Source organism: Pelophylax lessonae, assembly GCF_965119305.1.
Source record: "Pelophylax lessonae genome assembly, chromosome: 3".
Taxonomy (NCBI): Eukaryota; Metazoa; Chordata; class Amphibia; order Anura; family Ranidae; genus Pelophylax; species Pelophylax lessonae.
In genome coordinates, this window is record NC_138770.1 from 498,728,453 (window position 1) to 498,745,747 (window position 17,295).

Sequence of the window (17,295 nt, forward strand, 5' to 3'; positions counted from 1 at the left end):
TATGGTGTTCTTAATAGTAAAAGCCCCATTTAGGCCTTGAGGTATGTGTCATCTTTCCTGTTACTTCGAAATTATATATATATATATATATATATATATATATATATATATATATATATATATATATTTTTTTTTTTTTTTCTCCACCCTGACTCCCTCTATATGCCATGTCCCCTATTTCGTTAGTAGGTCAATATTGTTGAGATGGGTTTCTGTAAAATTAACTTGATCCGTTGTTTATTATAGGCATCCTGGGTTTAAAAGAAGGGGCTATTAACTTTGGGCCCCAGCTAACTCTATGGTGATTCCCCTCCTTTTCTCCTTCTCCTATACTCTATTTAATTAGAGACCACCTCTCTACTTTCTGAAGGGACTTTGTGATTGCCATATACAGGTCCTTCTCAAAAAATTAGCATATTGTGATAAAGTTCATTATTTTCTGTAATGTACTGATAAACATTAGACTTTCATATATTTTAGATTCATTACACACAACTGAAGTAGTGCAAGCCTTTTATTGTTTTTAATATTGATGATTTTGGCATACAGCTCATGAAAAACCAAAATTCCTATCTCAAAAAATTAGCATATCATGAAAAGGTTCTCTAAACGAGCTATTAACCTAATCATCTGAATCAACTAATTAACTCTAAAAACATGCAAAAGATTCCTGAGGCTTTTAAAAACTCCCAGCCTGCTTCATTACTCAAAACCACAATCATGGGTAAGACTGCCGACCTGACTGCTGTCCAGAAGACCATCATTGACACCCTCAAGCAAGAGGGTAAGACACAGAAAGAAATTTCTGAACGAATAGGCTGTTCCCAGAGTGCTGTATCAAGGCACCTCAGTGGGAAGTCTGTGGGAAGGAAAAAGTGTGGCAGAAAACGCTGCACAACGAGAAGAGGTGACCGGACCCTGAGGAAGATTGTGGGGAAGGACTAATTCCAGACCTTGGGTGACCTGCGGAAGCAGTGGACTGAGTCTGGAGTAGAAACATCTAGAGCCACCGTGTACAGGCGTGTGCAGGAAATGGGCTACAGGTGCCGCATTCCCCAGGTCAAGCCACTTTTGAACCAGAAACAGCGGCAGAAGCGCCTGACCTGGGCTACAGAGAAGCAGCACTGGACTGTTGCTCAGTGGTCCAAAGTACTTTTTTGGATGAAAGCAAATTTTGCATGTCATTCGGAAATCAAGGTGCCAGAGTCTGGAGGAAGACTGGGGAGAGGGAAATGCCAAAATGCCTGAAGTCCAGTGTCAAGTACCCACAGTCAGTGATGGTCTGGGGTGCCATGTCAGCTGCGGTTGTTGGTCCACTGTGTTTTATCAAGGGCAGGGTCAATGCAGCTAGCTATCAGGAGATTTTGGAGCACTTCATGCTTCCATCTGCTGAAAAGCTTTATGGAGATGAAGATTTAATTTTTCAGCACGACCTAGCACCTGCTCACAGTGCCAAAACCACTGGTAAATGGTTTACTGACCATGGTATTACTGTGCTCAATTGGCCTGCCAACTCTCCTGACCTGAACCCCATAGAGAATCTGTGGGATGTTGTGAAGAGAAAGTTGAGAGACGCAAGACCCAACACTCTGGATGAGCTCAAGGCCGCTATCAAAGCATCCTGGGCCTCCATAACACCTCAGCAGTGCCACAGGCTGATTGCCTCCATGCCACGCCGCATTGAAGCAGTCATTTCTGCAAAAGGATTCCCAACCAAGTATTGAGTGCATAACTGAACATAATTATTTGAAGGTTGACTTTTTTTGTATTAAAAACACTTTTTTTTTTATTGGTCGGATGAAATATGCTAATTTTTTGAGATAGGAATTTTGGTTTTTCATGAGCTGTATGCCACAATCATCAATATTAAAACAATAAAAGGCTTGCACTACTTCAGTTGTATATAATGAATCTAAAATATAAGAAAGTCTAATGTTTATCAGTACATTACAGAAAATAATGAACTTTATCAATATGCTAATTTCTTGAGAAGGACCTGTATAGCTATGACTGGAGATTGCCTAGAGTATCCTACATTTCCGAGTATTTGACGTTGTTTTTCCTCCTCAGAATAGGTTGAACCTTGAAATTGTATATATAGGTGTTTTGATTACTTCTTTCAACTGATTATAGATTTGTACCGCTGCTCACTGCCCACTAGATATCACTAACATGACACCTGCTCTCCAGTGAATTTGACCCAGCTGTGGCTATTGGTTAAGCCGTGGGTATAAAAATGGAGCTCCAGCTGTGGCTATCGGTTAAGCCGTGGGTATAGAAATGGAGCTCCGCAGAAGTCATGACGTCCTGACGAAGCGTGTGTCACACAGGTGAAAAGCGTTGACGTCACACCTTAGGCCCGACCCTCCACGCCTGCTCCCAGCCAACCCCTGACCATATACACGTAAACCTCAGGCCTCGGTCATGTGACACGGAAGACAATGCAGCTGATGCCTGATCAGCGACCGATCACTAAGGCAACACTTGATTTCAACGGACTTGTCCCAAGCACTTGATGACAGAAAGTCTGGATCGCGGTGGGTGGTAAGAAGGTCTCGCAGCCTTAAGGGCCCTTTCAAATGGACTGTAACTGACTATAATTATTGACCTACCCCACTGAACTTTGATGCTGTCTACACTGACTTGCATAGTGAATGACGGTGTATAGGGCCTCTGGACTTGAGTCTACAGCGGACTTCTGTTGCCCTTTGAACAAATGACCGACTGAACATGGTGTACATCGCTGAAGGTCTTAGGACCTATCTTGGAATATGCAGGGGATGCCATAGGGAATCCCCCCTCCCCCCACTTAATTGGTCACAGCTTTAGCGTCACCTTCAATACCCCACCACACTAAGTGCACCCGTAGGGAGTGACTGAGCTCACCGAAGGACTGTAACAATATCTATGAATAATCACGAATATCAACCAGCCTATGGAAAATGACTACCTTGTACATCCCATGAAATGTGTGGACAGTGTTCTGGGAGAATCGAGGATCTCAGAGTACCACAGGGCTGGCATCATTATATCCAGATTTGTTTTTATGTCATTTCAGCAACTCCAGACTCTGGGGGTCTAAAGTTTCATATCATGGACTAGACAGTTCAGAGTCGGACAATTTTGCCAATGAGCATCTATTGCCTACATCCATCTAGCCAATATTCATGAAATTTTCATGACACAGGTTTATCTAGAATGTCTAAGGGGCAGTTAGCATTGAGGTGTGGGGTGGGTGTTACAGGGCCAGTACATGTGTGATTTAGTGTTTTTGTGGGAATGTCTGCAGCGCTATGTTAATGGGGAGAGGTCTTAGTTGGCTGTAGATTTTTAGCTGCTGTTCACGGTCTGTCAATCAGCAATTTTTCAATAAAGTTTTTTTTCTGCAATTCTTAAACCAGAGTAGAGTCTATCTTTGCAACCTTTCTGGGTGTGATCTATCTGGCACCCCAATCTTTTTTTTTGTGTGCACAATATTGGCCAGTTGCTTAGACTCCCCGGTTGATACTTGACCGTATGGTTTTACAGATAACAGGAAGCATAATCCTCCAGCAGATTGATCTGGACGATGTCTGGTATCCCTGGATCGTGTTTTTTATGTGGCAACTATATACCCATGTTAAATGAGATAAAAGCAGACAAAAAAAATATTGAGTCGCCCACTCTCCTGGTTGGGGAGAATAAATATAATTAAGATGACAATATTGCCCAAAATCCTTTACAGATTTTGAACACTACCAATCGCCATTCCAACAGCATATTTGAAAATAATAAAAACAATGATATTAAACTTTATTTGGCAGGGGAAATAACCCAGGATACAGAATGCGGGTCTCAGTAGAGGTAAAACGCAGGGGGGATTAGCAGCACCAGATAATAAAAGATACTACACTGCAGTCATAATTGCACGTATGGTAGAATGGACTAAAATAAGTCCAGATAAAAGATGGGTTAAGAATTAAAACACATTAAGTAGAACACAGCTAGGAATATCTGGATTCTACCAAAATATAGGGAAATGCAAGAAGACAGACATGAAGTTACGAGAGTCGTATACAAAATATGGGACACAATTTATAAACAAGCCAAATGGGAAAATAACTCTCCTTTAATCTCATTAGCAGGAACAAAATATTTTCCACCAGGGAACAAGATACAATTTGGTAATTGGGTAAAACACACAGTTAAAAGACAAAACACAAGGAGAGAAGATTAGGACATATCACAAACTTTACACTAAGGGAAGAAACATGACAATGAATGAATGGAGATATCTTCAGTTAAAACATTTTGTGGGATCGCTGCCTCAACCAATCCGATCCGAGAAGGATCTGAACTTTGTGGAAAAGCTTTGCAACCCACTAACAAAAATAAACCATAGCAAATCTCAGATATATAAAATGTTAACAGCGTTGGTGGGACTGAGGAAATTGATGGGACTGAGGACCATTCATAGTAGCATGGGAAAAATATATAGGTTCAGGTTTAGAAGAGCATGAATTGAACACTATACTGGGAGCCGTACATTGTTCTGCGATATATGTGAATACCATCAAAATTAATTACAAATGTCTATCATGGCGGTACATAATAGTGATCGACCGATTATCGGCAAAGCCGATACATCGAGAAACCGATATAAAATTTGCCCGATATACATCGGCCTTTTGATTTACCGATATTGCTGATATTTCGGAAAGTGCTTGTACCGGGGTAATGCCTGCAGCTAGAGGCATCACCCTTATACTGGTGTCCATAGCCGACGGTCGGCTGTCTTGTAACAAACTCTAATAAAATATATTTTAATATAAATAATTGAATCATAATGTTATTAAAAATAACTGTTTCCTGTATTTAGTGTCGCACGTCTTCAAAATTGTATTCTGCCAGCCTATTTAACCTTTTTTAATAGAAACCACCACACCCACATACAAATTACATACACTGTGGTGCACAAACACACTAATGGCCTATTTACACCAGCAGGCACACATTTTGGTGCACATAACATGCATTTCGCTGGTGGGAGCTGTGTACATGTGCAACAGTGTGCTGTCCTTTTTCTCTTTAATTATTTTAAGTACGATAAATCAACTCTTTGCTGCCAGTGTGTTTAATAAAATATACGTCTGCGTCATTTTATTGCAACGTATACACGAACACTGTGATTCAGGCATCAACTTAACACACAGGTGTGAAACCTACTTCCAGATTTTTAGCACAAGTTAATTACTTACAGTTTTGAGCACCTTTGATTTTCATGGTGTCGTAAAAAAAAGGTACAATTTAAAATTTACCAATATTTGTTAATCATTAACTCAATATAGTTTTATCTTTTAGATATATTAAGACTTTTGTCTATAATCATATTTTGTGTTTGTGTCACGAGTCTGTGAATAAGTTAAATGTTGAAAACTATTCACCTGCTGTATGGTATCATTATGTACATTACAATGAACAAGGACCAGAAAAAGAAAACGAGAGAGGTACCCAAGTAGAAAAAAAAAAATAATAAAATAGGTCTCCTAACAGTGTGATAATCATGTGGTCACAGTTGTAAATATTATTAAGTAGTTTAATGTCCATGGGAAGCCAGCCTCCCTGTACATGGTCACCAAAGGAAAGGTAGACAAAAAGCCAAGGAAATGTCCAAAGAGATCCAAGCTGATCTCCAAGGTCAAGGTACATCAATGTCTGATCACACAATCTGTAGCTTTTTGAGTGACAGTGAGCTCAAAGAAAGAAGACATAGGAGGACTCCACTGTTGAAAGAAAAACTGGACTTTGCTAAAATGCATAGTTACAAATTATGATGCTTCTGAGAGAATGCAATTTGAACAGATGAGCCAAAACTGGAGGTTTTGGCAAGTTACATCTACTATATGTGCACAAAAATTGCAGAATACAAGAGTGTCACTAGTTTGGAAAAGTAGTCCTCCCCCAGGTCTCCAAGGGTTTATAGCCCTATCTCACCATCATTTCAAACATGCCAAAGAGAAGAAATGTTTATTAAAAGGTGCACATATAGACTTCCATAATAATCAGCATACATCTTTACAGAATGTAAGTTCGACCCAGCATAGGCGGTATGTGTGATTCCACTGACTACAATCCTGAAAGACACCAGGCCAGTGGACATGGCATTTCTGGGGGCAACCATGTACCAGTAGGCTAGAGTTGCTTAACTTATAGGAACTGACACTGCTATGGGGGACGCTACACTAAGCTATATTCCCTGGTCACTCATACAGAGGTGGCCATTACAGTACATTCATTGTGACACACAAGATACAATGTCCAGCACTCAATTAGTCTAGACCACGTGTGTCAAATACAAGGCCTATTGGCTGAATTTGGCCCTTCAGTCCATTTCATGTGGCCCTCACACCTATCCTGCAGCTGAAGCAACCCCCTTATCTCCACCCTCCCCTTTTTTCAGCAATCGGTAGCAGAGAGATGGACAGAACTCCTCCTCCAGATCCTGTGCTTCCATGTGCAGCTGCACTCCTCAATGCTCCCCCCCCCCCATTCCCTGCCTCAGCATTTAGCAGCAAAGAGGGAGACAGAGACTCCCTGGTCTCCACCTCCCCTGTTCTCAGCATTCAGAAAACTCCAGCCCTCTGCTGGTCCTTCTCCAGACCCTGTACACTCTGCTTCCCAGCTCCACCCGCAGCTTCTTGCCCGCAGAAGCACAAGGAAAGGGGATGTACTGTGATGTGAGGAAGAGCGGGGGACTCTACTTCTGATGGTGGGGGGAATCTTGACATCTTATCTAAGGGGGTGAGGGATGCTCTGGACAGCTAGTCTTACAGATACAACTGACCATCTGAGGACAACCATAATGCTGATGCGGCCCACAATGAAATGGAGTTTGACACCCCTGGTTTAGACAGTGAAAAGGTTTCACATACGTGGCATCACCATACTCGGGAGGAGTAGCAGAATGTGTTTTTGGGTTGGAATTCTGTTTATGCCCATAATGTGTGAGAAAATATCTTTGTTTAAGACAACTTTGTGTAAGAAAAAAAAAAAAACGATTTTTTGCATTTTTCAAAAACTAGTGGCAATAAAATTAACTCTTCAAACTACTCCCCGTGCCTCTTTAAAAAAAAAAAAAAAACCTTACTCTCTAAAATATAGTCATTTTGGTGGTGGGATTTCTACTGTCCTAGTGCTCCAGGGCCTCCAAAAATGTGTTAGGTAGTCAGGAAATAAGATACATAATTTACTGTATGTCTTTATTATGCCTGAAGACGCTCCCTTTTGAGCTTCTCTATATGGCTAGGCTGTGAAAAAGTCTAATACATGTGATATCACCATACAGTACTTGGAAGGAGTAGCAGAATGTGTTTTGGGGTGAAAATCTAAGCTTGCGGTGTTATAGAAATATCCTATTGACAGCTTTGTGTAAACAAATACATTTTTATTTTCTTTCCTGCATTCTCCAAAAACTTGGGACGAAAATTACTTTTTCAAAAGATTCACTATGCCTTTCAGAAAATACCTTGGAGTGTTTGCTTTCCCAAATAGGGTCATTTTGTGGGTGTTTCCAATGTTGTGATGTTCCAGGACATCCAAAAATGTGATAGGTATGCAGAAAATTAGATGTGTAATTTATGCTCCTTGAAAGCCCAAAGATGCTTGGATTTTGGGCCCTTCTATGCATCTAGGTTGTGAAAAAGTCTAACGCTTGTGGTATCCCCTAACTCGGAAAGCATAGCAGAATGTGTTTTGGGGTATAATTCTAAGTATGCCTATGCTGTGTGTGAGAAATAACTTGTTAAAATGACAACTTTGTGAAAAAAAGTATATATATTTTTTTTATTTCTGTCATGCCTTTGTTTCCCAAAAAATTGTGACAAATAATTACAAGAAAAACTTGCCATGCCTCTTACTAAATACCTTTGAATGTCTACTTTTTAAAAAGGGGCAGAATACATCTGGCCTAAATTTATTAAGAAATATTATTTTGTCAATTTTATAAGAGAAACCTAGAAAAAATTTTATTTATTTGTTTTCAAAATTTTCTGGGCTTTTTTTTTGGATTTATATAGTAAAAACCAAAAAACCCAGTGGTGATTAAATACCACAAAAAGAGGGCTTTCTCATTCTCAAAAATGATAAAAAAAAAATTAATTTAGGTATAGTGTTGCACGACTGCAAAGTGTGACAGCGCTGAAATCTGAAAATTTACCTGGGCTGGAAAAGGGTGAAAGTGTTTGGTACTGAGGTGGTTAAATCTATGCATAGCACAATGAAATCTCAAAACTATATGAAGGATTTTCTGGAGCAAAACATATAGTGTCAGAAAGTTGTGTCTTAGTTGCAGGTCAAGTGTCCATTAACAGAAGCATCCAAGAGCAAAGCATAGACTATTCTGAAGCGGTCTTTTATGAGCCCAGATCTGAATCCTACTGAACATGTATGAAAAAGCTGAAATATGCAGATTGGTAAAGGTACCCTAAACTTAAAACATTTTTTATAAAACTGAAAATTTTGTACGAGGTGTGATAGTCCTAGAGCAGATTTTGGTCATGTCATGTGGTAATGCCAAGTGATTGCTAGGCATTGGCGAGAAATTATAATTATTCTATCCACAATATTGTCCATATCAGTGCCTCTGACCCCGGAGGTGTGTCTTTTAGCTATTCTTGTTGAGGAGCTCTGGCGAAGATACAGTATATGAGAATTTTATTGAGAGAAACGCTCTTTCTGGCCCATAAGTCTATAGCACTTAGATAGAGCCAACCTACTCCACCTTCAGTGTGTCACTGGATACAATTAGTCAATGAAATGTTGACTTCTGAGAAACTAATATTTGAGCCTAGAGGTTGCTCCCAAAAAAATAAAACAAAATGTGGGATGTTTGGTGCTCCTTCACTCTGTGTAGAACATTTTTTTTTGTAAGCTATTTGATCTCTTTTCTTCCAGGACACTGTATTTGCTTTTGACATTGATATAGCCCTATGTATGTATATGTACCTAACCACTAACTCCAGGTAATTATGCGATTTACCAAATGTTTGACTGGTCTCTACGGTTGTGAGATAGTGTGTTATGATATTTCAGTGTTCAGTTGCTGTATCTTAAACAGCTGATCCTGATAAGGTTTATATTTGCTGTTGTGTTATAACTACAGTGTACTGTACTTTATACAATCTGTATACCTTAATTGCTGAATGTGAAAAAATAATTTTTTGAATGAAAAAATGCAAAAAGTAAACATTCAAAATAAAAGTGAATAGACTCTTCATCAGGCATCCAGTACTATGCAAGTTCAAATTCTTCCATGCTCATAAATATCCTCCATCAAAATAGATAAAAAAGCGGCTCCAGAGCAACAAAACCAAGGGCAAACTATGCCACCTGACTCCGAGGGCCTCCCGGCGTGATGTTGAGGCGCAGAAAACCCATCGAAGGACCAAGAAAGCTGACAAACTTTTTCCCATTAGCAGACGTGGGCAAGATGGTGCCGGGGGCTTGCACAATCAAGCTACTCTCACTGCACACTGGCTTCACCCTCACACAGCAGCAGCAGTTCTCCTCCTCATCAACATCAGACGGTGAGTCATCTCCCTCCAGAGCCATCCCAGCCAAGTCAAATCCCTTGTCGGGAGGATTCAGCTCCCAGCCAACCTAATAACTCCTGCTTTACATTGCCAGCCTCCAATCAAAAGATAGTAGCCGGCACTCCAATATAGATGAAAGCATGGAAGTATGTATTCACCACCACGATCATCAAACAAGACTAGCACATCACAGGACAGGTATATTAGTTGATGTGTTTCACGTCACTGACACTGATGATCGCTTACTCATAACCAATGGTTATGAGTAAGCGATCATAAGCGATCTTCAGTGTTGTTAAATGCGTCAACCAATATACCTGTCCTGTGATGTGCTATTCTTGTTTGATGTTCTTGGTGGTGAACAAATATTTCAATGCTTTCATCTATATTGGAGTGCATTCACTTTGTTTTGTTTGGAGTGTTGTTGGAGTGTTGCCTGGATTGCGGATCTGACTCGCACCTCTTCCTTCATCTCACCTGAGCGGTTTGTCTGTCTTGGATTATTACATAGCCAACCCCTGACCCTCAGCAACCCTCAGCCATAGACTTATTCTCTGCCTCAGATCAATTAATCTATGAAGAATATGCTCCTATCACTAAAGCACACTCTAAATACAGATCTGTCTGCCACAGGATCCTCCCTAGCCACTGAAGTACAGGCACAAGATCAGCACTTACTACATGTAGAAACTAAAATGTCAGATTTCTTCACTGCAAACAATGAACTGATAGATGTATACACTGAACATGGAGATGAACTGCAATTGATCAAACCTAAGCTGGCAGATTTAAAGGACTGGTCCCACCAGAATAATATAACATTTGGCAATATTCCAGAAACAATTCAACAACCCGACCTGGTCCAGTACCTACAAGCTCTGATGTGGTCTATTGTACCAGATCTGACCGATCGAGATTTGGAAATAGATTGGGCACATAGACTTCCAAAGGCACCTCTCCTCCCTGAATCAAAACCCAGAGATGTACTTGCCCTCATATTTTTTCACTACAATGAAGAAAGTGATCATTGCAGCAAAACGTGCATCTACCCTCCCAGACCCATTTTCAGCAGTCACACTATACACTGACCTTTCAAAAGCGATAAGGGACATTTGTTGGCAACTAGCCACCATCACGAGACCGCTACAGAACCACCACACTCCCAGCACGTGGGGTTTCCCTGTCAAATTACATATAACCTATCAAGGCAAGACTCACACCGTGAGAACACTTGCTGGGGGCCTTAAGCTCTTAAGAGACTGGTGTCTCATTCTTGAAGAAACCATGACTCCTAACAATCCCCCCAGCTCCCAGAAATGGATACTGACTGGTCCCTTCAGGATGCCTGACATATTATAAATGCCTTCACCATTCACCTTACTATCCTGCTGGGTAGTGGAGGTTTATATATGTTCTCGCTGACCCATCCTTGACGGCTACCGTTGGGAACCATTCTATCCCCCTGTTACTATTAGCATTCGTTACTGCATATTGAGCTCATTTGACAAGGCATATAGGCAAGCCTGATGCATTTTGGAAACAAGTTCTGTGGACCGATGAGGTTAAAATTGAACTTTTTGGCCGGAATGAGCAAAGGTACGTTTGGCGAAGAAGGGACAACTGTTAAGCATGGGGTGGATCAATCATGCTTTGGGGTTGTATTGCAGCCAGTGGCACAGGGAACATCTCACGAGTAGAAGGAAAAATGGATTCAATAAAATTTCAGTAAATCTTGGATGGTAACTTGATGCCATCTGTGAAAAAGCTGAAGTTAAAGAGAGGATGGCTTCTACAAATGGATAATGATCCTAAACACACCTCGAAATCCACGGGGGATTACATCAAGAGGCGTAAACTGAAGGTTTTTCCATGGCCTTCACAATCTCCTGACCTCATATAATTGAAAATCTATGGATAGACCTTAAAAGAGCAGTGTGTGACAGACAGCCCAGAAATCTCAAAGAACTGGAAGACTTTTGTAAGGAAGAATGGGCAAAGATACCTCAAACAAGAATTGAAAGACTCTTGGCTGGCTACAAAAAAGCGTTTACAAGCTGTGATACTTGCCAAAGGGGGCAGTACAAGATATTAACTCTGCAGGGTGCCCAAACTTTTGCAGACGCCCTTTTTTTTGTTTTCTATTATTTTGAAAGTGTGAATGATGGAAATAAAATCTAACTTTTGTTGACATATTTAAAAATAATGGCAGTGACCCCAATGAAAAAAAGAGCAGGAGTAGGCTCTCGGTGCCAGAGCCCACTTCCTTGAAAAGTGGATGACATATTGACATATGTTGACATATTATAACAATGTCTAATCTGTAATTTGATGCCTTTTGGAGATTTTTTTCCATCTTTCATTGGCTTCTTTATGCACATTAATACAAATTTTTACCTGGGGTGCCCAAACTTTTAATCACAACTGTACATGGAAAAAATTCTTGTCTAACCAGATCTCTAAATCTCCCACCCGCTCCATATCAATCCACCTAAAGGCCCTAACCAAGCATCTTTCAGACCCTAAAGTCACTTCATGGAATAATCACGGTATCACAAACGTCCTTGATATTACCAAAAGCTTTATATTAAAATCTTTTCAAGAATCTCCAACATGAATTTGGCCTCCCAAACTCCGATTTATATACCTATGCGAGAATTTCTCATTTTCTCAACTCTTGAAAACCGCCCTCCACAGTCATGCTGCCCTTACCACTGTTTCAATTTTACACACGATTCCTGTCCCCTCAAAAGAGGAATATCTTTAGTCTACTCCTTACTGAACGATAATCGTACCCTGACTAAATGGGCTGATGAGCTAAACGTCCACATCATCCCTGATATGTGGCAACAAGCTTTTAGGATTACTTACACTGCATCCCACTGCTCCAACCACTGGGAAACATAAAAAAAAAAAAACCTGCATTGATGGTATTTAATGCCTTAACTCTCAAAAACTCTCAAAAATATACCCGGGAAGCCCGCCATGCTGTTGGAGGAATTGTGGTAGCATAGTCACCATAGCCCACGTTTTATGGTACTGCAAATCCCTCACCTCATATTGGAGACAAATATTTGCACTGATCTCCTCTGTCTTTGGCACACCTACTGCCCCTACCCCCTTGCTGGCACTTCTTCATGTAGGTTGTAAAAAATACCCTTTAAACTCTAGATCTGGTGTAAAAAAATATACCAGAGGTATATTCCCCACGCCTAATGGTATATAAATATTAAAAGAGTGATAGTAATGATAAAAAGCAGCAGCTATAGAAAAGGTAGGTAAATTGTTTCGTAATAGTAGCCTTGTAGTGAGGCTACATATAGCGCTTGCTAATATGTACACAATTTTGTCAGGGATGTTATGTGTATGAAATTAATATGAGTGTCTGTGATAAAATGGTAAGCAATAAAAAACCTTGAGTGCATCCCTTAGGGATTATACTATATATAGTGTAAAACCTTTTTCACATCATGTAAAACATCCAATTCATTGACAAATGATAACATGAATGATATATATGAATTCCATACAATAATGAAAATAAATAAAGGTGGAATTTAAAGTGCTTGTGGCTTAAAAAATATATTAAATCAAGTCCATGTATTGTGACTGTAGTGACAAAGTTCAAAAGTAGTTTCTTGTGCAAATAATGCTCATCCAAGATTATTTTTCCTATCTTGATGCCCAAATAAGTAATGTTTGATTTGGCCACAGTGAAGGGTGAATTGAGTGTCCAGAGGGGATTTGGAGAGGAACCTAGAAGGAGAATTTCACTCTTACTATAGTTAATGTGCAGACCAGAGGAACGTTTTAAATTGTCAAATGTTTTTTTTTTTTTTTTTTTTTTTTTTTTTTATGGTGTTCATGTCGGATGTTGAGTTAGCTGAGAATATAAGATAATTATCAGCAAAAAGCTTCATATAGGAGACCACGTAACTTGTGGTCTCCTATATGAATCCCATGTAGTGGGGCTTGGCCTGTTAGATATCTGGAGAGGGGTTCTAAGCCCAGATTAAAGAGCCATGGCGAGAGGGGGCAGCTTTGTCTCATGTTTTTGTGGAGATGAAATTCTTCGGTGAGGAGACCTGCCACCACCAATCTGGCCGCGGGAGAGGTGTACACAGAGTCAACTAGATGATTGAAGGAACCATTAAAGCCCATTTTAGTTGGAACCAGTGAGAGCCAGTCAAAGCTGACATTATCAAAGACTTTTTACGCATCCAGAGTGATGATGGCAAGGTCCTTTTCTGGGTTGCACTTGGCATTCTAGGAGCATCAAAACTTTGTGAATATTTAATGTGGCTGTTCTTCCTTTTACAAAGCATGACTGCGCGGGATGTATCATGGGGGGAATATTATTGGCAAGTCTGGTAGCAGCAATTTTTTAGAGAATCTTGACGTCTAGATTTAAGAGTCATATAGGCCTATAAGAGCCAGGCTAAAGAGGATCTTTTCCTTTTTTTAAGAGTAATTTAATGATGGCTCGGTTCCCTGTGGGTAGGTAATGGCCTCCAGTCCATATGCTTGTATAAACATTGAAAAGGGTGGGCTTGACTACTTTTTGTAGGGTTTTGTAGAATTCCCCTGTCAACCAATCAGGTCCAGGGGCCTTGTTGAGGGCTAAATGATGAATTGTAGAGGAGATTTCAGACTTAGATATAGGTGCATTGAAGGTTTCAAGTTGATCAAGGGTGACTGTTGGTAATTGTAGTTTATCTAGGAATTCCTGTATTTTTTTCAATAGGGTAAGAAGCATAAAGGGAAGTGTAATACTGTAACTTAACTGTTTACATCCTCTGATGTGTTTTATGGTGCCTGAGGTGTCTCGTTGGAAGGTAATATGTGTAGGGGGAATTGACCTTTACAGATCCTCCCTAGCAGCTTCCTCGCTTTGTTGACGTATTTGTGTAATGTGGCATCCATGTGGGCTCGTTTAGTTAGTTCTAGAGTGTCAGCCCATGGGAGTCAGAATGATCAAATAAAACTGAGTGGAGCATGGTCTGAGATGACTATGTCGTGGATATCTGCCCTTGAGATCTTTGGGATAATATTGTCAGTGCAGAAGATTTAGTCAATTCTGGTGAACATGTGTGCGGTGGAATAAAATGTATATTCTCTATCTGTTGGGTGAAAGAGTTGCCAGATATTGGTAAAGTGAAGGGAGTCCATTACAGAGGCAAAGTAGGTCTGGCCGGCTTACCCATATGTCTGAGGGTGGATCTGTCAATCTGTAATGTTGAAGTCCCCACGAACTATATGAGGGATATGCAAGGATTTAAGTAATTAACAGATAGGTCCCCCAAAAACTGCTTGCCAGGACTGCTAGGGGCATATACAATTGATATAATAAGATCTCTTTTTCCAAGGTGGATAAGAGCAGTAAGAAAACATCCCTGGCTGCCAGATTCTGTTGAGATAACCTTGCAGGGGAGGTTTTTGTGAATTAGAATAAGCACTCCAGCGTTACGACCTACAGTGTCAGATCCTAACAAAGTGCCCACCCACAGTTTTTTCATATGGTGAAAGTCAGATGAAGTTAGATGGGATTCCTGTATGAGGGCAATGTCAGTTTTTAATCTCTTGGGATGGCGGAGTATTTTGAGTCGTTTAATGGGGGACCTAAGGCCTTTCACATTCCACAAGGTTATTTTCATGGAGGGATGTCAGAGAGGGATTTGGGCTGGTGTTGGAGAAACATTAAGGGTTTGTAGGGTGAGAAGGGCTGTTGAATTGACAGATATCGATGTAGAGATCCTGTATGGGTGAACTATTGCCTGTGCAAGTAACAGGAGACCTGTGGAGGGAGGTGAAGGTGTACAAAATGGAAAAAGACAGAGGGGAAAAATGAAATAGGTAAAGCAGAAAACAGAACAACCATAGAACTTCCATTTTTTCTGCATGGGTTTACTGTTTAAGCCAGCTCCCCAAAGACTAACCCGGCAGAAGGATTATGAGTTTGCCCGTTATGTTGGTGATGTCAATTACAGAGGGTCTTTGGAATAGGAGGAGCGGTATTCAGTGAGGCCCATGAGAAAAATTAATTTAGGAAGCGAGTCCCATTGATGTAAAACAGGTATAATGGCTGGTAAGACCACTGAACAAAGTTAACAGATTTAACGGTAGGTAACACCATATAATGGGCAAAAGGCAAGTTTACGTTTACTCTTGTGGTGTAAGAGAAACGATTCCAAGATTTCTGGAGTCAGCAATGGTTGGAACGGTTGCCGGGACCGGAATATTTAAGGAGCTTAGGGCAGTCCTTCCGTGGGCTTCTCTGATCCAAAGGATGGGATATCGGAGAGGCCCTGGAGGGGAATTGGTTGTGAATCAGGGTGAAGTGAGCGTAGAAAGCCCTCAGCCTCTGACGGGTCTTGAAAGGAGAGCTGATCCCCATTAGGGGCTTTGGATGGCAGGGAAGGCCAAAGTAAATTTCACTCGTTGTTGGTGAAGTCCCATGCAGATACACTGGAAAACTTTTCTTTTCTTTGAGACTTCAATAGAGCAGTCCGCAAAAACCAGGATCTTAACTTCATAAATTTGTAAGGCTCTAGATTGCCTGTATTTTTGCAGGATAGCAGATTTGTCATCATAGTTAAGATATTTTGTGATAATCGGGCATGCAGATGTGCAATCTGAGAAGTGTGTCCCCATGCAGTGCATCAGTTCCACAATGCAAGGGCCTGGGTAGGCCTAGGGCTTCTGGAATGTGCCTAGTACAGAATTCTGCAATAGCAGAAGCAGGCATGGACTCTGGGACACCCACAAAGCGCAAATTGCTAGGTCTCAATCTATTTTTTAGGTCCTTCAATCTCTAAATTATGTACTGGATTATTATTATTATTTTTTTGTGCCTGTTCCGTGGCTTGTGCTTGGTACAGTTTATATTCTAAATTGGAGACAATTTTTGGCTTATTCAGTCGAGAGGTATGTTCCCTGAGTTCCTTTTTAATTTGCATCATCATCGCTGCATTTAAAGCCTTTTCTACTGAGGCTGCGATTGTGGGGGTCAGAAATTCGGCCACAACTTGTGCGATGCGATCTTTATTGCAATCCCCCTGTTGTTGGGATGGAGGAGCAGGGGCAGCACTCACCTTCATTGTGGGAGCCATTTTGAAAGACAAGCCAGGGCCACGGTGTCAGGTAGATTTTGTGCCCATTGTGGACCATTTTTTTTTCCAAGAAAGGATCCATGTATGTGGGGGAAGCAGTGATGTTCCAGGTGGGCTCAGAGTCCAGCCATCCGCCTCTGCCTATCAATATGTGGGCTTAGTACACAGCTGTCGCCCTCTGCCTACCACTCTGCGGGCTCAGTGCCCAGCTATCCTCCTCCCCCTATTCTCAGTGTCCAGCCCCCCCCGCCTATCACTGTGAGGTCAAAAAGTAAAAATAAAGCGCAAAAAAAAAAAAACAGTGGTGATCAAATACTACAAGAAGAAAGCTATTTGTGTGAAAAAATTATATAAATTTAATTTGTGTCGTGTTGCATGACCACACAATTGTCAGTTAAAGTAGTGCAGAGCAGTAAAGCAAAAAAGCTTTTTTGGTTGAAAAAAACCTGACTCCTAACTTTTGTTTAGCTGGCTCCTAGAATCAAAGCAAATTTATTGAGCCCTGTTCTTTGATATTGAAAAATGAGACCTTTTGGATTTATCAGTTTGATACTCTTCGACTGAAAGGTCTCAGTATGAGGGTAATTATTATTGCCATGTAATTACTACCACTATTAGGT

General features: G+C 40.7%; 1 protein-coding gene across 2 annotated transcripts in view; it reads right to left on the reverse strand.

Moving 5' to 3' along the window:
• Window positions 1–17,295, reverse strand: part of CRIM1 (cysteine rich transmembrane BMP regulator 1) — a 1,384,383-nt gene that overhangs the window by 855,418 nt on the left and 511,670 nt on the right. The window lies entirely within an intron of this gene.